The following is a 22,820-nucleotide window of genomic DNA, read 5'->3' on the forward strand; positions in this document are numbered from 1 at the left end:
CTGGGCCAAATAAGCCAGTTTTAAATAATGCAATTGGCTTTGGAGGCCTGGAGTCCCCAGGGGCAATTCATAATGAATGAGCCCTGCCTCCTGATCTCTCCTCCCTTCCCAGGGCTGCAGAGGAGCAGCCTCTGCAGAGAGATGGCCTGCTTTGTCCTGTCCTCACTCTCACACCTGAGGCTGGAGGGAAGTGGGCTTGGGGGAGCATTCAGTGTCAGTGTCTGGAGGGGCCTGGGGTGGGGAGTCCTCCTTTACCAGGCTTTGTGGGCGTGGCTTGGGCTGATGCTTAGAAGCTAGCTCTAGGCTTCTCTTACCCAGCGATCCCCAAATAATGGACCAAATCCATAGGCCATCTTACCTCTTTTCTCTCCCTCATCCATGCCTGTGAGTCAGCAAGTCCCAAGGATTCTGCTGCTCTGACCTCAGGTTTACACACTTGTTCTCTTCCCCATGGCCACTGCCTTGGTTTGTGTCCTCACTATACCTCCCAGGACTGATCCCACAGCCTCCAACAATCTCCCCACTCCCAATCCCCAACCCCTACACTTCACCAGAGAAACCCTGCAGAGACCCAGACTGATTCTGCAAGGCCCTTCTTGAAGTCCTTTGGCCCCATCTCTTACTGGTTCGGGTCTACCTTCCTTGGCTGGTGCTTATGGCCCTTCCCTCGCCCTCAGAGGAACAGGCAATACCCATTCACATCTCGGTGCTGTGGCTCCCTTCCTTCTGCCCCTCTGCTGGATCCTACTCATCGCCCAGGGCCTCCTCAAGTTGTCTCCTCACAGATGCTTGGTGGCTGGCCTGTCCTGCCTCATACTCCCCTTGCAGATATTTACGACAGCTTTTTGTGGGTCATCTGTTCATGTGCCCAACTTTCCCTCTGAACAGCAGCCCTTCACAGCTGGACTGTGACATATCACTGTTTCCTTAGTTCGAGCTCAGCACCTGGCACTGAGAGGGCTTCATAGGGTCTGATGGATAAATGGGTAAATGAATGAACAGACTCTTAGTGGATGGACTCTTAGTGGAGGAATTAAGAAGGTAGGAAAAAAGGCAGGCAGGCAGAAACAAATGGCAGACCAGGTTGATGGTGTGTACGTGGAAGAGTGTGCACAGTGCTGAGCCTGGTCTGCTGCTGGGCAGATTCAGCATGGTCAGCTCCAGGCAGTTCCAGGGATTGCTCCAAGCTGGGGAACACAGACTTCCTCTCCCACCTCTCAACTCCTCCCAGCCAGACTCCTGATGGGGCTATGGACGTAACCCCAGTTGGTGTAGGAAGGAGCCTACACTGTGCTCATGTCTCTCAGGGAATTTTCACCATGAGGCAGGGGCAGAAAGCCCTATACTATTCCCTGGCATACTATTCCCTGGCCATGGCCAAGTTACTGGTGCTAATTGAGTGACTGAGGAACAGGACAATGAGAAGATGACCTTCAGGGATGGCTTACCTCAGGGACTCTGACTTTCCCTTTATTCTTGCCCTTCCTGACACCTGGGAGTGGAGGAGGTTTTCTTCTTGATGCTCAGAGCTATGATGATAACTGTTATGGGGAACAGTACAGGGTTTTCCATGTTATCTGGCTTTGTATGATTCCTAGGACCCTTGTGCTTCTCTGCTCATGGTGAAGTGCTTTCCATCTTGCAACATGCCAGAGATGCAAAGGGTCAACACTGAGACTGCAGTAATCATGTGTTTGCTTGTGTGTGCAGATGTGTGTGCATATATGTGTATGTGTGTTCTTCCAAGTGTATATATGTACACATGTTCACTTGCACCTGTGTGTGTATGTGTATGTATATGTATACATGCACATGTGTGCCGGTGGATGTGGACTTGAGTGTGTGTGCATGTGTGTGTGTGTGTGTGTGTGTGCACATATGTGGAAGGCTCTGGGCTCTAAGCACACAGGGATAGGAGAGAAGGACTTGAGCCTACCCAAGGCATGACACCCTCAAAGGGAAGCACTGTCACTGAAGCGGTGAGTAGGAAGTCTGCTGCAACCCCAGGGAGCAGAGGAGAAAAGAGCTGCTTGTGATTTAGGTGGAAAAGTGCTCTGTGTGCAACTGGTACCTGAAGCCTCTGTCAAGTGGTGGTTTAGAGTTGGAGCTGACAGTTCCTGTGTGGGCCAGGATCCCCAAACTGAGAAATGAACATAAAAATCGATCCCCTGTCTATGATTCCCCAAGGTGCCAGGAAGAAGCTGACAAAAAACTTAGGTCGCGTGGGATTTCCATTGAGAAAAAGATCCATGCTGATTATGAATTCACAATCAAAATGTCAAATATATTCCATGCATTATTTTATAAGCTATACAGCTGAAGAAACAGGAAGCCTGGAACCTCAAGCACCAAAGGCAATACAACACTATGTAATAGTCTATAAAGATTATTAGAGATGGAAGCCATAAAAACCATAAAATGAAAGAGGACATTATGATAAAAGAACACGAAGGTCTGAAAAAATGAACTTCTCAAAATTAACATAGTTCATGTTAAAACTAAATCTAGTGGGCAAACTAGGCAGCTGGCTGAATGCAGTGGAGAGAAGATAGTGAGGTGGAAGACAGCTTAGAAGACATCAGCCAGAATGCCTCTCCAGCCAAAAGTGAGAAATGTCACAGAAAAGTTAAGAGACATGGAGGATAGAATTAGAGAGTCTCAGACTCCCCTAACAGCAGAGAGAGAAGGGAATGGGGCAGAGGCAGTACTTAGTGAGACCACAGCTGAGAAATTAACAGAACTGTTAACAGATATAAAGGTTCATGCTCAGGAAATGTAAACACAGCCATCAGAGAAATATACTATGGGCTGAGTGTATGTATTCATTTGGAAATTTGGAGCACCTCTCAGGCACTGAACAGTTCTTGTACATGGACATGGAGCCCAGACGTAATGCTGAGAGAGGTTCTATGACTTTCAGGGGTCCCGTGCATGGCTGGGCACATGGCCAGATTTGTCTGTACCAACCTCTGGTCTGCTCTGCTCACTCTGCCATCCCTTGCTTCCCACATAGGTGTGAAGGTCAGAGCCAGGCTCGGAGTTAGGATGCACTGCGCTCTCTGGTACCTGCTCTCGGGATATCCCCTTCCTTTTTCTGAGGCTCTCCCTGTTTCTAGCAGATGCCTAGCTCTGAGCTAAAGACACAGCCAGCCCAGAGCTTTAGGGACCCCATTCCTCTGTGCTGTGTGGGGGTCCTGCCTTTTTTTTGTCTGTCAGGGCCTCTTCTAGGCTTCAAGACCCAGAACCTGGACCCAGGTCCCCATAGATAGACTTTCCTGGCAACACCTGCTTGTGATTGGCACTGAGCAGAGAAGGCTTTGTGCATGCATGACTGCCTCATAAAATGCTGCACACTCAGTTAAATATACATTTGAGGTAACAACACACTTTTTAAATATCAGTATGTCCCTCATAGGCATCCTAGATTTTTGTTTTTCTTCTAATCTGGCAGCCCCCTGTGTTTGGTCATAAAGGGCAGTGTCACAACAGAATCTGGCAGGGTGGGTGGTCCAGCTCCCAGTACTGGCTCTGTGGGCAGAGATCCTACCCAGACGGTGTAGAGGGTTGTGAGTTGCCAATGAACCCTAACAGAGCAGGACCTGGCAGTATGTTCCCTTTTCACCGGTCTAGTCTCTGCTGTGCATGCTTCAGTCTACCCGCTGCTGCCCCATAAACTGCTTACTTCTTACCTAGCAAATTCACAGCATGGGAAGACATGGAGTACCAGCCTGAGCTCTTGACCTGGAGTCCTGTGACCTCATGCCAGCCTCCCCTCTCTGAATGGCTCTTTCTTTGTCTGTAGAAGATTCCTTACACTCCATGCTTTCTCACAGGGAGGCAGGCAAAGCCCAAGGAACAGGCTTTCCCTGCAAAATTTCTTCTTTCAAAGAGCAGAAGTTCCATCCATCAATCCTAGTGACGGCTTTGAAGAGTGGTCACGGCTCCCACATCGGCCAGCTGTCCATTTTTCAAGAAAAGGAAGAGGGAACCTTTGCCAAGGTGAGATAAGGGAATGTTTCCTTAAATGGCCTCACTCGTCCATTACCCGTGTGGCCAGGACAGAAGAGCATTTATTGCAGGGAGCCATGGCCCCCTAGGTAGGGCCATGCTCTCTCCACAGAGCCCTCAGTGGGCTATGAATCTCTTAGCTGAGACAGCAGATGTGGGGAAATGGGAGGAAGTGAAAGCATCAGATCTCAGAGGAATCTGCCCCAGCACCTGGTCAGTGGTAGCAGTGGGACCGAGCCCTAGTAGCTCAGGTCAGGCAGGACGCAGGCATGATTTGCATTTAATTGCTTCTATGAACATTCAGTGGGATTCATGTACCAGACACTCTGCTGGCCACTATCACATATATCAATTCGCTCAACCCTCATAAAAACTCTGAGACAAATTTGTTATTAGTGTGACAATATGCTTTATTGTCCAAACTGAGACTCTTTTGAAGTGAAAGGAGGTGTGACTGATATGTTGGGACCCCAGATAGCCGCCATGATGGCCCCATGCACATGGAGTCATGAAGTCATCCGTGGAAAGCTGGGGCTCAGATATGTTCATACATTTTGCCCAAGATTCAGCAGCAAATCCAGCCGCAAATTCCAGACTTGCAAAGGTAAGGTTTGAGGAGTTCTTATTCCCTTCAACACCTGCTTCTGTGACCCCAGGGGATAGGTTAGAGAAATGTCATGCTCCACTCGGCTGGGAAAGTGCAGAACAGGCAGCAACCTCCGGCAGGCCAGGACTGGTGCAGTGTTCCTGAGCCCTTCACTCACTGGAAGGCTAGCCTTGCCCATGTTGTAGGCCAAACCTGACCCCAGGGCAGCTGGAAGCCCCTTCCCTGCTGTGGATTGCTAGGCCAGGCCTGCTGGATAACAGGCAGGCTCTTGACCAACCCAGTTTCAGGGCTGAAGAGCATCAATCTGCATACTGTTTCAAGATCAATTTGTTTGTCTAATGTCTCTTTCCAGCACGTGGCCTCTCTTTTCTCCAAGACTGTGACTTCCTGAGCAAAAATATGTTTATTTTTGTTGGGGTCCCTCACCCCAGCAACACATATTACATAAATGTATGCATATATGGGCTATTTTCTAATTGGCTTTATTGGTTTTATTGTAGAGAAAGTAATATTTTCCTAACCTGTTTTATTGCAGACAAATCAGAAGACAGTGCATTTTATTGTGTTCATTCCTTCATTCGACACCTATTTATTGAAAATCTGCTCTGTCCCAGACACTGTTATAGGCTGGGACAGTAGTTTAAACAGAGGTTGCAGTAGTTTAAACAGATTTTTTAAAGCCCATAATCCCAAATCTGACATTTTATACACACAATAACCAGTAACAAAAAAATAAGTTTTAAACTATCAGGAATTTATAGGTGCTCTGAAGACACTTATACCAGGATTAAGGGAGAATGGGTTCAGAAACATTACATCCCTGAGGAAAGCAGACTAGAGGTAGAGGGACCTGGGGGCTAGGGCACACAGCACATTAGGGCTCAAGGACATATTAATACTCAGGGACATGCAAACCAACTGGCTTGACAGGTGAGTGTCCTGTTTGAGAATGGGTAATGGCACAAAAATACTTCAAGAAAAATGAATTTCATGAACAACTGTGGGAGGTGGGGAAGGCTGGGTTCCCCCAGGAACTGCTTCTCTGGCCTGACCCCCTCTGCCTGGCCCACACAGGCTTCCCCTTCCTAGGCAACCACACATCCCTCCGTGTACCCCCTGAGTTTATAATCTATATTTGCCATCTTCACTTATGAGTCTCTTACCCTCAGGTCCTTGAAATATGGGAGTGACAAGAATATCATCTGAAGCAAACAACCTTTTTCTCTTTCTCCTCTTTGCTTCTGGAGATGACTCTGGATGGCAGCAGCTTGACAGTACCCATCTGTGAGCTCCTATCCAGAGATGGCGCTGGCCCACCTTCTATCTCCATCCCACTGGATAGGGACCTTCTTAAAGAAGGGCCGTGCATCTCCCCACAATACCCAGTGAGCCAGCATGGGGACTAACTTCACAGATTGTCATGAAGATGGAGTGAGATAGCACAGTGCCTGGCACATAGTAAATGCTCGTTAAATACTAGTTGCTATTGTTATTTGTTATTATTAAGTACACGGTAAGTCCCTGATATTGTTGTGAATGGTTTATAAAAGTCCTTCTGATGTAATCCTCACAAATACCTTAAAGAGTATATATTACTGCACAATATATTACTGTATTGTTCCGTGTTTATAAATGAGAAAGCTGAAGTTCAGAGAGGTTGAGACAAAGTCATAGGTCACACAGCAACTATGAGGAGAAGCTGAGTTTCTATGGCAGGCCTGTGTTGCCTTGCGTATGCTCCTTCCTTTTGGGGTACAATGGCCAAAAAAAGGAGTGGAGAATGGAGAAACTTCTGTAATCTCCATGGACACAGACCTTGGTGTCTCCGTCCTCTCTTCTGTTGGTTGTTGCTCTCTTTCTGGGAGCTAGGGAAGGGCATGCTACAAGAGGCCACATCTCACAGCAAGTTACAAAATTATGCCTTGCAGTCAGAGTACAGTTGGATGCAACGAAACAGAATTTGTATTGGAATCTATTATGGTCCCAACATAAATTAATTATAACCCTTCTGCTGGAGGGAAGCTTCATATATAATTAATGCTTGCTGGAGAAAAGAGGAGGGAGCCAGGAAGTACAAAGCAGCTATGATCTTCAAGAGGAGCCCAGCAAAGGTGGGGTTAAAATGATTCTCTTTGTTGGGGTTCAGGTTGTCAGAGGCCCTAACAGTCAGCCCTCATGTTAGCTCTAATAATGGTGCACGGCCCAAGCCCTCCCAGGTGCTAAGCACATCATGTACATTGCCTAGTTTAATTTCCAAAAGAGACTTGTGAAGTCTCATTAGCCCCAATTTACAGACAAGGAAACTGAGGTTAATAGACTTGCTGAAGGCAACACAGCCACTGAAGTCTGTTCATCTCCAAAAGTGTGACTGCTTTACCTCCCACCTCTCACTCAGCTTCAGAGGCTGCAGTCCACACTTGGACGCTTTTTTCTGTGTAGTTCTGATTAAATCACTTAGTCAAGTCTCTAAGGCCTAGCTATTTGCTCTGGAAAGAAGAGCTAAGAAGATCTGCCTACCTGCAGTGAAGTTGGAAGAATCTCAGGTAGGCATGCACTTTGCTCATTCATCGTGTGCCCATTGTGAAAAACCAGAGAGGCTGCCCAGGGGTGGGTTTCAGCAGCTGTGCTGCTGATGGGCTGTGCTGGCATTTAGGGAGTGCTGGCAGCTCAGAGATGGATGCGTGCAGAGCTGGCTGCCCACCTTGGCTGGGAAAGCCCCTCTTGTTGGGACCATCTAGCCTGGAGAGCCTCCCAGGGAATTCCCTTAGGGCGAGGTCACTGGGACAATGTGATAGAACTGTGAGAACCGATACTTATCCAGTGCCTTCCCTGTGCAAGGCACTGTATTAAGGCTTTACAACCACAAATTCTAATTCTCATGAATACCTTATGGGTGGGCATCTCCATCCCCGAGCACAGAGGTGCTACGCAGCTTGTTCCAGCCACACAGAGGACATATGGTGTAGCTGGGACCTGGGTGCAGTCCCAGCTCAAAGACTTACCAAAGTTATATTCAGCTCTGACACCACAATCCCACAGTTCACTCATTGCGGTTATGGGTCATGCAAGGTACTGTTGTGAGATTGTAACCTCCACAGTGGAGGCAATCTTTTCCTTCATCCTGACTGTCTCTTATCTAGAAGAAACATGCCCTTTTCCTAATTGTTCTCTACTGCATTGAGGGGCTTCATGATGTAGTAGAAAGAATTTTCCTTTTTTCCTAAAAAGGAAGGCAGTGAACCTGCCCCACATTACAGCCCTCCTATTCCCTTGACTGAATCATTAGACTTCTCTAAGTGTGTCCTCATCTGAGAAATGGGGACAAGGGCATCAACTTCAGAATTGCCAAGGCCAACACACAGGAGGCAGACAATGGATGGCAACCACCAGTCATGGATCTGAAGAAAGCAGGATCCATATAGGCTCAGGGGAGGTTTGAATGGGACCTAAGTCAATGAATAAAAGCTGCACACAGGGTGACAAGGAGGAGCCATCTAGGTGTGCATAAGGGTATGTGTGTGTACACATGCATATGTGTGCATGTTTATGTGAGACTGTGCACACACACGTGAGTGTCTGTGTGTATGCTCATGTGTGTGTTCATTCACGCACAGAAGGGAGAACTGTAGAGAAGTGAGGTGGTTAGGTGGGTAAGGAGGTGGGAAAAGGACACCAATAAGCTTGGTGCCTAGGGAATGGGCTGGGAGAGGAGCCTGAGGCCTGATTACAAGGGCCCAGGTGCTTAAAGTCCTCTCTCTGCCTCCCTCCCTGTACTAACTGCACTGTGAACTGAAGCAGAAGCCCACACACCTCATTTGATCTTAGCTGGAGGGAGACTGGCTTTAATTACATGAGGCTCAGCCATTGGAAAGTGTACATTCCTTTCCTTCCTCTCGCCCGTCTCTCCTTGCTCACCCAAGGGTTGCTCTGGTTTCTATGAGCACACCAGGATCAGGCCTGCAGGGACAGAAACAGCCACTCAGGGTGTCTGCATTGCCACATGCAAGTACTGAGTGCCTGGAAGCTAAGTATACCTGGGTAACTTCTGCTTGCCCTTCTCTTTGGAAAAACTATAGTTCTGTTAAGTTTTAGGAGACTGAGCACTGAGCTCATAAATCTGAAATCTGACCTACTTTCCCCTCAAAGCATCTTCCCATATGCTTCTGTCATCCCAGCTCCTTGGCCTTGTTTCATCTGCCTCATTGGCAGGTGACTGTGTCTTTGCTGACTACAGGCTACTTTTTCTCTCCAGCTGTGAGACCCTTCATTTCTCCCTCTTCCTACATGTGACCTTCTCAGAGATGCAGAAACCAAAAGATTGTTTGATGGCCTCCAAGCACAATGTACAAATCTCCATGCCTGCCCTGATTCTGTCCATCAACCTGTATTAAGTAAAGACATAGAAAAGGCATGATGTCTGATCTTGAGTAAAGCAAAGCCTGATGAAAAAAGTCAGTGAAAGCAACATTTGATTAGCTACTCTTCATCTCCCAACCTTGGGCCTTTGCACATGCTGGTCTTCCAATCTGAGCACAGCTTTTTCTGCCTAGCTTGTCTGCTGACATCCTTGGTATATACTCTGGGACACAGACATGTTTTCCTATAACTCTTGATTTCTCCAACTTTTCTTGCCCTGCACTTTTCCTAGTCATTGCTCTCACGACTACTGTGATATGAGTTCATTTTGTGCTTGCTTATTTAGTGCCTGTCTTCCCATTAGACTGAAAGTTACCTGAGGACAAAGGCATGATCTTCTGTTTTCTGCATTTGATAGCCAGGGATTAGCAACAGGTCAGGCACACAGTGGACACCCGGTAAGTGTTCATATACTCATCATAATGTAATAAGGATGGCACTTCACTTTTGTGGTTTGTCTCCAGAAGACCCATTATCCCAGTCTAGTCTTTAAAAAAAGCATCAGACAAACCCCAACTGAGGGTATACATAGACGTGAATCAACTATTGGAATTGGAGGCTTCAACACCCCTCTATCAGTAACTGATAGATACAGCAGGCAGAAAGGATGTAGTCGAATGGAGGAGCACCATCAATTAACTGGACCTAATTAACATTTATAGAATAGTTCATCCAACAACAGCAGAACACACTTGCTTCTCAAACTCACATGGAACATTCACTAAGATAGACCATAAAACATACTTTCACACATTAAAAAATTGAAATTGTACAAAATATGCCCTCAAACCACAAAGAAATTAAACTAGAAATCAACAACAGAGAAATAGCTGGAAAACCCCAAAATACTTGAAGATCAAGCAAGACAGTTCTAAATAGCACACAAATCAATGAAGAAATTTCAAGAGAAATTTCAAAATATTTCAAACAAAATGAAAATTAAAATATAACTTACTAAAATCTGTGTAATGCAGTGAAATCAGTGCTTAGAGGGAAATTTTTAGCACTGGATGCATATATGAGGAAAGAATAGATATCTCAAGCAATAACCATGACTTTCATCTACAGAAACTAGAATAAGAAGATACAACTAAATTTAAAGTTAGCAGAAAAAAAGAATAAAGATTAGAACAAAAGTCAAACAATAATAATCAGGAAATCAATAAAGAAAATCCACAAAACCAAAAGCTGTTTCTTTAAAAAGATCAAGAAAATTGTAAATATCTAGCCAGGTTAACTAAGAAAAAATGGAGAAGATGCAAATTAGTAATGTTAGAAATGAAAGAAGGGACATCACTACAGATCTCATGGGCATTGAATGGATAATAAAGCGATATTATGAACAATGCTCTGCTTACAAATTTGGTAACTGTGATGGTTAATTTTTTATGTCAACATGACTAGGCAATGGTGTGCCAGTTAGTCAAACATTATTTAGGGTATTTCTGTGAGGGTGATTTTTTAAAAAATTTTTAATGTTTTATTTATTTCTGGGAGAGAGAGACAGCATGAGCAGGGGAGGGTCAGAGAGAGAGGGAGTCACAGACTCTGCAACAGGCTCCAGGCTCTGAGCTGGCAGTCAGCACAGAGCCCGACGCGGGGCTCGAACCCACGAACTGCGCGAGATCATGACCTAAATGAAAGTCGGACGCTTAACCGACTAAGCCACCCAGGCGCCCCTGTGAGGGTGATTTTAGATGAGATTAACATTTAAATCAGTAGACTGAGTAAAGCAGATTACCTTCCATAACGTAAGTTTCAATCAGTTGCAAGCCTAAACAGAACAAAAAGGCTGACCCTCTTTTGAATAAGGGAGAATTCCTCTTGCCCGGCTGCCTTCGAACTGGGACATTGGTTTTTTCTTGCCTTTAGACTCCAACTGAAACATCAGTTCTTTCTGAATCTTGAGCCTGCAGACCTTCAGACTGGAACTACACCATCATCTCTTCTCATTCTCAGGCTTTCAGACTTGTTCTGGAACTATACCATTGGCTCTCCTGGGTCTCCAGCTTGCTGATTCCAGTATGTCAGCCTCCATCATTGCATGAGCCAATTTCTGATAATAAATGTCTGCATAGATTAGGTAGTAGGTAGAGATGATAGATAGATAGATAGATAGATAGATAGATAGATAGATAGATAGATAGATAATGGATAAGATAGATAGATGATAGAGATAGATCTGTATCTCTATCTAGTTCTATTCTATCATCTATCATTTTCCTAACCATCTATGTGTCTGTCTATCTATCATCTATCTATCCATCTATCTATCGATGTGACCTTGGATTTGGCAATTACTTTTTAGGTAAAATACCAAAAAACAAGATCCACAGAAAACCAGATTGACAAGTTGAGCATCATTAATATTGAAACTCCTACTCTGTTAGAAGTACTATTAAGAGAATGCAACGATAAATTACATACTAGGAGATCATGTTTGCAAAACACATATCTGACAAAGGGCTGCTATCCAAAAGTATAAATAACTCTTAAAAACTCAACAATAAGAAAGCAAATAGTCTAATTAAAAAATAAGGGTAAAGACTGGGACACGTACCTCACCAATCACGATGTGCAAATGGTGAATAAACATATGAAAAGATGGTCACCTTCATATGTCGTTAAGGAATTACAAATTAAAACAATGAGCTACCACTACACACTATTGGTTAAAATTCAAAGCACTGACAATGTCAGATGCTGAAGGGGATGTGGAGCAACAGGAACTCAATTATTGCTGGTAAGAAGGCAAAAGTGGCAAAGCTACTTTGGAAGACAGTCGGCAGTTTCTTATAAAACTGAATACACTCTACCACGTCCTCAAGCTGTCATGTTCCTTGGTCTTTACTCCCATGAATTGAAAACTTATGTCCATACAAAAACCTGAACATGAATGTTTACAGATCTGCGTTCATAATTGCACCAACCTGGAAGCAACTGATTTGTCCTTCAGGAGGAGAATAGATAAATAAGCTCTTGTACTACAATGGAGTTATTCAGTTATTCAGTGATAAAAAAAAAAAAAAGAGTATCAAGCCATTTTTAAGAAGACGTAGAAGAAATGGAAATGCATATTACTAAGTGAAAGCAGACAATCTGAAAAGACCACATACTGTGTCATTCCAACTATATGACATTCTGGAAAAGACAAAACTATTGAGACACTAAAAAGTTCATTGGCTGCCGGAGGCTCAGGAGGAAGTAGGGAGGGATGGGTAGGTGAGGCAAACAGGATTTCTGTAGCAGTGAAACTATACTGTATGACACTATAATTGTGGCCACGTGTCAGTATATTTTTGTCAAAACCCAGAGAATGACAACACAGAGTGACCCCTAATATAAACTATGGACTTTTATTTAATAATAAGGTATCAATTTTGGTTTATCAATTGTAACAAATATACCACATTAAAGCATGATGTTAATAATAAGCCAAACTAATAAGGAGGGTAACAACAGCATAGATGGGAACACTCTGTATTTTTTGCTTAATTTTTTTTAAATCTAAAAGCTGCTCAAAAAGTTTATTAATTAAAATAAATAAAACAAGATATTTATTAACAACAAATCACATAGGAAAACCTGTCCATATGACCCTCCCCTCTCCCTACTGCCATGGCATAGACTTTCCTCTGCTCCCTGCAGTGAACATTCCTCCCCAGGGCTAGGGAATGAGTGACAAGGAAGGTTTCATGATCTCAGCTAATGGCTCCAGTGATGGATATTCAGGCTCATGCATTACTTAATGCATTGAAATCCCCAGAACTTTTGATCAAAAGTGAATAGTGATTTTTTTTTCAGATCTGACAGTGGCTTGAGGTTGTGGGGACTTAGTGAGGCAAATCCATGGCTTTCTTGGGGAGGGAAATTCTTCTGTATTGATCTGGGGACTGAGATTCAGGATGTCTAGGCAGCACTGGATTTGTAATCTGAGAAAAAAAAAAAAAAGAAGTAAATCTATGCCCAATACACACAGAGTCTACTTTGGCATTTCCCGTTAGATGCCTCAGAGACCAGGGGAAAAGCCTCCAGAACCATTTTTACTGAAGCCCAAGAAAAGATCCAGGCCCTACACTCCATTTTCATTTGGAATCTATTTTTTCTCTTCTTCATCAACTCTTATTTATGTGCTACTTGAATAGTGATTTTTCTTTTTAATACTTAACGTGTCCAATTTTGTATCACTTGCTATTGGATTTGGAATTGCCCACCTGGTCATAGGCTGTGACTTCTATCCTGTAAACACCCTGTTGTGTGGTATATGGGACCAGGTTCTCCCCACTCAGACCACAGGGACACACCCATTATGGTTCTCTTCAGTGTTCCTGTTATCCAGGGACAGTGAGGGTTAGCACAGCTTGTAGCAAAGGTCAACATACACAGGGCTTGATACCTGGGGCTGACATGACAGAACTTTTAATAAGCCTTTAGGTTATTGTGCTGGTAGAAGGTTGATTACACTGGATTGTAATCATCTTTTCTTTTCCCTCAATAGGATAGGTCTACAAAGAGGCTGGACCACAGAGACTGAGATTTTGGAGAAATAAATATATGAGATTTTTTTAAAAAGCTCATTTGCATGAAAATTTTAGGAACCAGGCAAGATAATCAAATATTCAGGATAGTTTGGTGCAAATAAGAAGGTAGACCCCTAACTGACCTCTAATGCGGTCCTTTCCAATCTGGTTACTGGCACTCCCACTACCAACCACTGATAACTCATGCTAATAAGACCTCTAAAATCATCTCCTTTCACCTTCTTTTATAGGTGAAGAAACTAAAGGTCAGAGAATTGAAGGGACAAATCTCAAAGAAGCACAGTCAAATGGAAAAACCAAGAGTAGAACCTGGGTCTTCTGGCTCCCACCAGCGCTCCTCCTGCTACCACTTGGCCCCCTGAATCACATGATCTCTGAGGATGGGAGGAACAGGACTTCTCAGGGCAGGTGAGGCTGTAGGCCAGGATGCAGTGTGGTCAGCAGTCCCCAAGCCCAGGAGTAGGGTTTATAAAGCAAAATGTGTTGCTGGCCTCTATTAACATAAGGCCAACCAAACGCAGAAACTGTGGCTTTAGGGGTGACACGAACTACGGTCAAAGAAATTTTGAGATTTACTGCCCTGAAAGGTACCGGATCTTGTTGAGGCCAGGAGCAAGGCTAAATACTAAATTACGTGAAGCTAGAACGTACTAGCTGCTTTTGTGTGATTTGTATGAAATGCTCTGCAAACTTGAGGTGCAAACATAGACACAATTATTTAATTTTTTCAATCAAATATTGACACTTGAAATACTGTTTGTAGTAAATTCAGTATATCATTTAATTTTCTAAGGCTTTCTTTATGAATCGTCTGAGAATTTTCTAGGGGATCTGAAGCTGATGAGAGTAAGTTCTGTTTCCACACAAAGGCATGATCTCTGCATCTCACTGCCACATGGTGTCGCTGTTAAACACTGGTTCTGTGTTGTTTTCAGCCTGAGGGTTGCTGCTGATGTGGTCCTGCTGGGAGTCAGTGTGGCCCAGCTGCCTGCACTTAATATGATCATTTTTCAGGGAGAATGAGCTATCCTCTGAGCTGAGCCTGGCTTGAGCTGTCCACCTGCCTCTGCAACTTGATGCATGGAATCCCAGGGTACGTGGTATTGTCCAGGGTGCTAGTTGGTGCCAGAAGTCAAGGGCAGAACTTATACACGGACTCATGGATCTAGAATCTAGATCCACAATCTACTTCTCAGAGATCCATCCTAGGGAATAGGTAGTTTTTCTTTTAAATTCTCAAACACAAACACAAAAACAACAACAATGCCCATATAAGGAGCCTAAACTGGACACAATTGGTCTGGCATAGGACTCAGATATGGGCATGGAAAGATGTCCTTGTAATTTCAATGAGCATCTCAGGTCACAGATCATTGCTGTCAGAGAATAGAAAAAAATGGGGCACCCTTCTTAATGTAGAATGCACTCCCACATCTTATGCCTTATGCCTGTCAGGAGGATTTATGAATGGGGTAGCTTTTCAGCTAAGTTCTCTTGCTTTAAAGACTAGAATGACGGGACTATGGTGTCCAGATAGCCAACCAAAGGAGACACAGGCCTTGGGTGATGGATGAAATCATTAAATACATTAAAGCTGTCTCATCAGCTGCCTGGCTGGTTAAAGAAAATCATCTTGTTTGCAAAGTGTTTAAGTGGCTTTCTTATTAGCATACATATTGTTTCCTATTACCATTATTAAACTAATGTGGGTATATTTTTTCCACAAAATGTGCTTGGGAATGAGCAGCTATTTATTTATTCGGAGGCTGGTAGAAGAGTTCCTGGACTTGTCTCCAGATCCTGGTCTCCTCTCCAGCCCAGTGGAATTGTAGCAGGAAATGGAGAGGGAAGAAGAAACAGGAAGGACTTGTAGGTAGAGTAGGGGTAGCTGAGGAAAGAAGAGAAAGAGAGAAGGGGCGATGGCAAAGTATAAAGAGAATTAGAGGGAGAAAGATACAAACACTAGAAGAAATAAAACCTAACTTTGATATAGCACTTTGCAACCATGCGAAGTTTATGATCGTATTCGACACCGTGTAGTGCTTAAGGGTAAAAAGGCCAATAAAACTGGTTCTCCTGTTATTCTTGTGAGGAAATTGGAACTCTGACATACATGCAGTCCTTTTCCATGAAGCTTGACTCAGTGGAGCGAGGGGAGGGCATGATGGCCTTGCGTAGAGAAAACTCAGAGTTAACACGGATCATTCTACTATATGCCAAGCACTTTGCAAACATGATTTCATTTTATCCTCACTTTGAGATGATGATGACCATTCCTGTTGCACAGGAAGACAGTTAGGCAGGACAGCAATCAACCAGTGTCGGGAGTACATGGCTAGGAAAAAGTCTAGCCCCCAACTTTGAGCCACTGGGATACCCATTTCTGGCCAATGTGATGATAGAAGTCTTAGCCTCATGAATACCAGGGACATCTTGGGGAAGTAGCAGGGTCATAGAAAGATTTGAGCACAGGCTGTCAAGCACTAGCCTAGAATGTGCCATACAATGTTTGCATATCAGATGGGAGGGTGATGAGAAAAATTTACCTCCAAGGCTGCTGCCCTTTAGCTTTGAGAAATGTTCATGATGTGCTTTTCTCCAGACTTCCATTAGCTATTTTAGCTGGAACTAGAGATGGAGTCTCCCGGCTTTCAACTTCATCCGGATGCTTTCATGAAAGTAAAGAAGAAAAGGAAACAGTGAGAGGCTCACATGAAGGAAAATACAGAAGTAAAAAATAAAGTGCTAAAATGAAACACAAAGAAAACACTTTCTCTTTGTAAACTGGGCCATCTTCACTGTTGGGGCTGTTTATGGCTCTCCCTGATATCAAAATATTTTTAATATTTTTTTGGTAAAATTAATTTTGGTATTCTTCTTTGAATAGGAAATGCCACTTTTAGATATTCATTTCTTTGGACCATAAAACTTTACAGTCTAAACATAGATACTTCTGGGAGAAATACTACACAGGTGTAATCTGGAGGAGTTGGTTTATCAGCACCTTTCCCCAAAAGAGATCAAAGTGGCCTGGAAGTGGAGGGCAGACTAGAAGTATGCGGTGGCGGAGACAAGTATAGTGATAATGCAAGGAAAGGGCTACAGGGGGGTCATGTTGCCAATTTCTAAGCATCATTCCCAAGAAGTAATAGAATATTTTTGCTCTTTTGTCCCTGACTAAAGTGTGACCTCCAGTCAGTCAAAGCCCTTCAGCTCTGATGAGACTCAAAGGACAGCAGCAGAGGGTCTCAGGGAAACTGAGATGAGAAGATAAGGCAGAAGGCAGTCAAGATTGTTCATCCCTGTGAAGAGAAGGCTGAGGAGGCGGTATGTGAAGGATTGCTCTGGAGAGAGGACTGTGAAGAGATTTTATTTAAAACCATGGATCAAGGACAAAAATCAGAAATAATGGAGACCTTCGCCACTCACAGGGATGTGAATGGCAGCTGCAGAGACTTGCACCTTCTGGGGCATGGTGGATACGGGGATGGGTCCCAGCTCCATCACATGGCTGGACACATCCCTGGGAGGGACTAGGGAAGTGGATTAGATGGCCCCCAAACTTGGGGATCCATGACCCTTTGTGTACCCGGATGCTGGCCATGGCTGCTCCAGGGGTGAGTTGCCTAGAATCAGGGACTCTGTCTCTGTAGGGATCTTCAAAGAGATCAGTGACAGGCTGGCTGAGTAGAGGGGAGGGAGGGAGCCCAGGGCAGACAACATGAACTTTGCAGTCAGACCATGCTTTGCTCTGTGACTCTGAGAAGTTATAGACCTCTCTGAGAGTTTCCCCGCCTGTCAGACACGGACCAGGACAGCTCCTTCCTCACAGGGCTATGGTGAGAATAGAATGAGGTGCCTCCTGGAAGGTCTCCGTAGCACCACTACCACTGGTTATGACATTCCGATGGCATCTACAATGCTTGCTCCTCTCTGGGCTCCCAAGTCTGTGTTCAGGTCCTTCCAACCTACCCTGTCTCCACCTGTCCCTGTCACAAGCTTCTGCTGGGCTTGTAGCCATCAGGCCACTCTTCATTGGGCCCCTGAGACTGGGGGACAGTTCCGATCACCCTGGCTCAACTGCCTCCTCATCATCACATGATCTCACTCCTTTCTAGGGAGGATCCAGGGACCAGTCCAGCTCCGGGCCTCCTAATGTTTCACCCCTCTGGTGGCCTTGCCATTTTTCGGGTGACTGATCTGAATTCTTCCTGCCACTGCTGAGCACACTGAGACCAGCCCCACATCTTCCTCACTGGTGACTGGACAGGCCTCATTTAGATCAGTGTGGCCAGTGAGTGTACAGTGGCCTGGGGAAGAACAAGGATCAGGCACCTGTCCTCTTGACCTCCTTCCCACAACCCAAACCGGAAGCTTTCAGAATATACCAGATCTTCCTTTCTCTCTCCCAAAGAAGAGGGGATAGGGAAGGATGCAGACACCACCGCCAGCACCACCCCTCCCCAGCTGCCCTTGCTTTTCCATTCAGGGACATATGAAAATAAAGATAAATAAATAAATAAATAAAAGACTAACCTTCCGGCCAATCGCAGTTTAGCTACCCTGCAATTAAACAAATCCACAAACCCGCAACACATATTTACATCTCATTAGCAGAAGCCAAATGCAACAACGGCATTAAAATTAAGAAATTAGGCCCAATTATCCTGTCGGCGGCAGTTGGGGGAAGTTGTCAAGGGCTGGTTTATTCATTAGTTTGCACAGAAGTTCAGCGGCTCTCTAATTGTGTGCTGCTATTTTTTACCCCCTCCTCCTCTTGCTTAAAAAAAAAATCATTTGAGGTTTTCATTTCTCCGCAGTGCAGTAGCCTGCCAATGTTAGCAAGGCCAGGCCCGGGGCAGGCCCGGGAAGGGCTCCTGTCCTATCTGCACTGTGTGTCATCAGGACCCAGCCAGGCTGAGCTACAAGTGGCTAGGAGGTTAGGAAGATCAGGGCACCTGCTCAGCTGCTGTGTCCCCACAGACTCTTCTGGATCCCTGGGGAGGCTTTAGACAGCCCAGGCTCACTGCCTTCACTGCCAGCCCTGTGGGGGAGCTGGGGTGTACTAGGCCCACTGTGTCCAGGAACACAGCATCTTCCTTCCCTTGGGCTGGCAGCGGTCACTGGACTCAGGTTCCAGGCCTATCTCTGTTTGGCCAGAGGAGGCACTTCATGAATGTTCGTTGGGTGATGGAATGAAAATCTTGACAAAGCTCTTTACCACGGGTAAGAAGATTTATTGTGCTCTAGGCTGTGCCCAGGTGAGTGTTCTTGGGCTCCAAGGGTGCTGCAGGGTCCTGGCCAGCTTCAGAGAGAGGTTTTGACTGGTGCACCCTTCTTTCTGGAAGCTTCTGCTCAGCTCTCTTCACCTCGGTCCTTTAGCTTTGCCTGCTGGGGACTCTGTTGGCTTCCTCCCTCCTCCTGGAGAATTGGTCTGGTCTCCTCTGACCACCTGGGGCCTTGGGGAGCTATTGTTGTCCCCACCCCTTTCCAGACCCTTCTGCCTCCAGTACCAGTTACAGGGACACGGCAATCGTTTCTCAGGGGTTCACTGCCCTCTGCACTCTGCTGGGAATGGGGCCCCTTGGTTGCTATCGGCCTGTCAGGTTTTGCTGGTAGGTGGTGATAGAAGAAGTAGAGCAAAAGGGAGAAGGCTTGCTCAGGTTTCTCTTCCCAGGTGGGCCCTGACATACTTCTCAGAATACTCTCCGTTCCCTGTGCTCTAGATTGGGGGTGGCAGAAGGGGCCCAGATTTGAAGTTTGGAGATCTGGTTTTACTCCTGCAGCAGCTGGAATTTCGATTTCATGGAGCCTTACTTTTCTTAGCTGGGAAATGCCACATGTGATACATTTCCTCCCTTCCTCAGGGCCCAACTGTGAGTGTTCCACAAATATTCCAGGCTCACATTGTTGTTGCCCAGGCTCTTGGTTCCCATGAAAGGTGTTTTTGTATTCCTCAAGGTGAGACCCTCAACAGACCAGCATTGTTCTGTCAGCAACCTGTGATCTCTGGGTGGTGTGCCCCTCCCTGTCTAAATGGAAAACTTTCACATGCTTCCAAGTGACTAAGCTATGTATTTTCGTATAGTCACCTCAAAATTCTCCCCCAAAGGGTTCAGATAAGAGATATTGTAAATAGTCTACTACTTTATTTAATATTTGTGTTAAATCAGTACTTGCAAACACATACATTTCACACACAACTGGAAATGAATTATGGTAAGATATTAATCAATAAAACACTACATCTGACATTTATTTAGTGACTGTACAGGAACTACAAATATGGCTTCTCCCTCCCCACACTTCCACCCCTCACCAAGGTGTGAGCTGCCATTTTGAATGACTAATGATGAAGGAATTTTCACCACTAGCATTTTCTCCTCCTGCAGCTCTACTTCTCATCTTTCTTATCTTACCAATTCATTTATTTACTTGTTCATTCATTCATCTACCTAAGATTTACTGAGCATCTACTATTTTCATACCATGGTCAAGGACAGCATTAGTCAGAGTCCATGCAGTACCTGCATTTGAAGACTTACAGGCCAGAGGCAGGCGGAGAGAATGGCAGTACAATATGGAAAGTGCTGGGATGGGGGTAAGTCCACATGTTGTTCTGGGGAGCACAGACGACAGGCCTCTCTTGCCTTCTGGTGGGTCAAGGATGGCATCTAGAAGGAGAAACAGTATCAGCTGAAACCTGTCCTCTATCCATACCCTGGGAATCTGCAGGTCACACAGCCGTGCCCAGAAGCATCCATCCTGTCTCTAAGTTTGAGTATCCACTTTCTGCTTTCCTGGGGAGAGGGTTGGGGACCAAGCATGACAGGGTGACAGGGATTTCTGGAATTTAATGTAGTATGAGGGCAAAAGCAGAGAAGAGGAAGTTGACCCTATTCTGTGCATTAAATGTGATAACAATTGCACCATGAAAACACTTTCTCTAATTTGCTTCACCGTGGTCATGCTGTCTCATTGCACAGGACCTATGTATCAAGGATGGAAATGTCAAATTCTAGGGTAGCACTTGATATATACCTGAGACTACTCTTTCTAATTTACATATAACAGCTCTTAAATCCTCCCAAAACACTATGAGTGAGGTCCATTATTATAATATAGCCATTTTGGAAAGAGTGAAACAAAGTCCCAGAGAGGATATTTAACTTGCCAAAGGTTATGGAGTGGTAACCTCTCCAGAGCATACACACTTCACACCATACCTGGTTCTTTGCTTCAGACTGCTACACACAGAGCAGCAGCTGCTCTTGACTTGCCATTGCCACAAAATCCCCTGGGTTTGTACTCAAGGGTACTGAGTCTTCTTCAGAGAAGAAAAGACAATTTCTTAAGGGGGAGGAGAACTAGGCAAGGGGAGGGTGGTTTCTCACCCTGACAGTGGTCTTATTCCTCCTGCACTATGACATCTTTCTCCTTGCCACGTGTGGGACATTGGGTCCACTCTAGTTACTCTTTAGTTAGATAGTTATGTCATATGAGCTCCTAAAGGATGGGAACATGGTTGCTCATCTCTGTGTCTCCAGTCCCATAATGACTCAATACATTTCAATATTTGCAATGAATTATCTCAGGTGGAATTTAAAAAAGGAGACCAGAGACTCCTCATACAATGCTTAAATGTCCTTTCTAGCCCATTATAAATAGAGTGGGGTTGCCACTGCCTTCATAAGGATTGAATTTACCCTCTGTGGGGCACAACTCATCCCCATCTTCAAGAAGCTCATAGCCTGTGGACCAGCAATGAAATATCAGTATGTCTGGATTTGAGACTTTGGATACATTATTTGACCTAGGACTTGTTTTCCTAATGGGGATGATTATGATACCTGCCTTGCAGGATTGTTGTGGGTATTAAAATTAGATGAGCTATTTAAGGAACTTAACATATTTCATACATAATAAATGCTTAAAAATTGTATTTGTGTGTGTGTGTGTGTGTGTGAGAGAGAGAGAGAGAGAGAGAGAGAGAGACAGACAGATAGACAGACAGACAGACAGAGGGAGAGAGAGAGAGAGAGAGCCTATGGAGTTATAGCAAGGACAAAGACTTCAGAAAGGAAAGGCTTCTTAGAGGATGAGACATCTAGAGGCGACAGGGTGGCTCAGTTGGTTGAGTGTCTGACTCTTGATTTTGGCTCGGGTCATGATGTCACAGTCATGAGATGGTGTACTGATCATCGGGCCCTGTGCTGAGAATGGAGTCAGCTTGGGATTCTCTCCTCCTCTATCTGCCCCTCCCCTGCTCATGTGCATGCACACACACTCTCTCTCAAAAATCAATAAATAAACATTAAAAAAAGAAGACGGGGCATCTATATCAAGTCTTGAAGGAAGAGTTGGAGGGGCAGAGGGAAAGGAAGGAGTGCACAGCAAACTTTGAGGTACTGAATAACATGGCTTCTTTAAGTGTTAGAGGACTGTGTTGCAGTGTGCGGGGCTGAGGAGCAAGAAGTGAGGCTGGTGATGTCAGAAGTGATACTGTCTTCCCCACTAAGAAGGTTGATCTTACCCTGTTGACCATGTGTAACCTTCAGGGGCTTGGAATGGAGTCAACATGATGAGTTTTCCTGGGCCTGGCATGGCAGATGGGTGTGTATGACGGGGGAAGGTGAAGGTCAGTGTGGCAGGTTGTGGATCAAGGCCATCGGGAAGCAGAAGGCACAGATTTAAGTGAATTTCATGTATAATCCTCAGAAACAAGGGCCCCTAGGAGAGATAAGAGATGACTGCAAGACTTCTAGTTTGGGTGAATGATGTGAAAATGGACTCTGAATGAGATAGGTTTTGTGGATAGGTGATGAGTCTAATTCTGGATGTGTTGAGTTTGGAGCCCTCATAGAACATCTAAGCAGAAGTTTTTGTCCCTTCACGGAAGCTTTTGTCTCTTCCGTCATCCAAGAGTTCAAACTGACACAATGTTACTACTAAGAGCTATCTGGAATTGGGGGAGGGGTGCTGCAGGGGGAAGAGTAGAAGTGTCAGGGAAGTTTATTTGACCACTTAGGAGCCAGCCTTGGAGCCCCACACTTGTCCCATAGCTGCATTTTGATCCTCGGAATTTGTTGACATCAATGTTTTTGTCCCTAGGAATTGGACCAAGAGAGACAAGTAGAACCCTTGAGCTAAATCTTTTCCCTGTGCTGAAGAAAACTTCAGATACCGCCCCCCCCCCACAAAGGCACTATGAGATGTTGTAAAGAATTTCCAATAGTTTCTAGCTGATG

General features: G+C 44.9%; 1 long non-coding RNA gene across 2 annotated transcripts; it reads left to right on the top strand.

The window, feature by feature from the left end:
- The first annotated feature begins 3,541 nt into the window (after positions 1 to 3,541).
- Positions 3,542 to 16,305, top strand: LOC144231263 (uncharacterized). 2 transcript variants are annotated; one of them, XR_013335023.1, is made up of 4 exons: positions 3,542 to 3,999; positions 13,803 to 13,980; positions 14,587 to 14,665; positions 16,175 to 16,305. It is a non-coding gene; the product is annotated as an uncharacterized LOC144231263 (long non-coding RNA). The 2 variants fall into 2 exon arrangements; XR_013335022.1 differs by lacking the exons at positions 13,803 to 13,980; positions 14,587 to 14,665; positions 16,175 to 16,305 and adding an exon at positions 5,785 to 6,094.
- Positions 16,306 to 22,820: the final 6,515 nt, after the last annotated feature.

This window comes from Crocuta crocuta, unplaced genomic scaffold (genome assembly GCF_008692635.1).
Source record: "Crocuta crocuta isolate KB4526 unplaced genomic scaffold, BGI_CrCroc_1.0 scaffold254, whole genome shotgun sequence".
In the NCBI taxonomy this organism is placed as follows: Eukaryota; Metazoa; Chordata; class Mammalia; order Carnivora; family Hyaenidae; genus Crocuta; species Crocuta crocuta.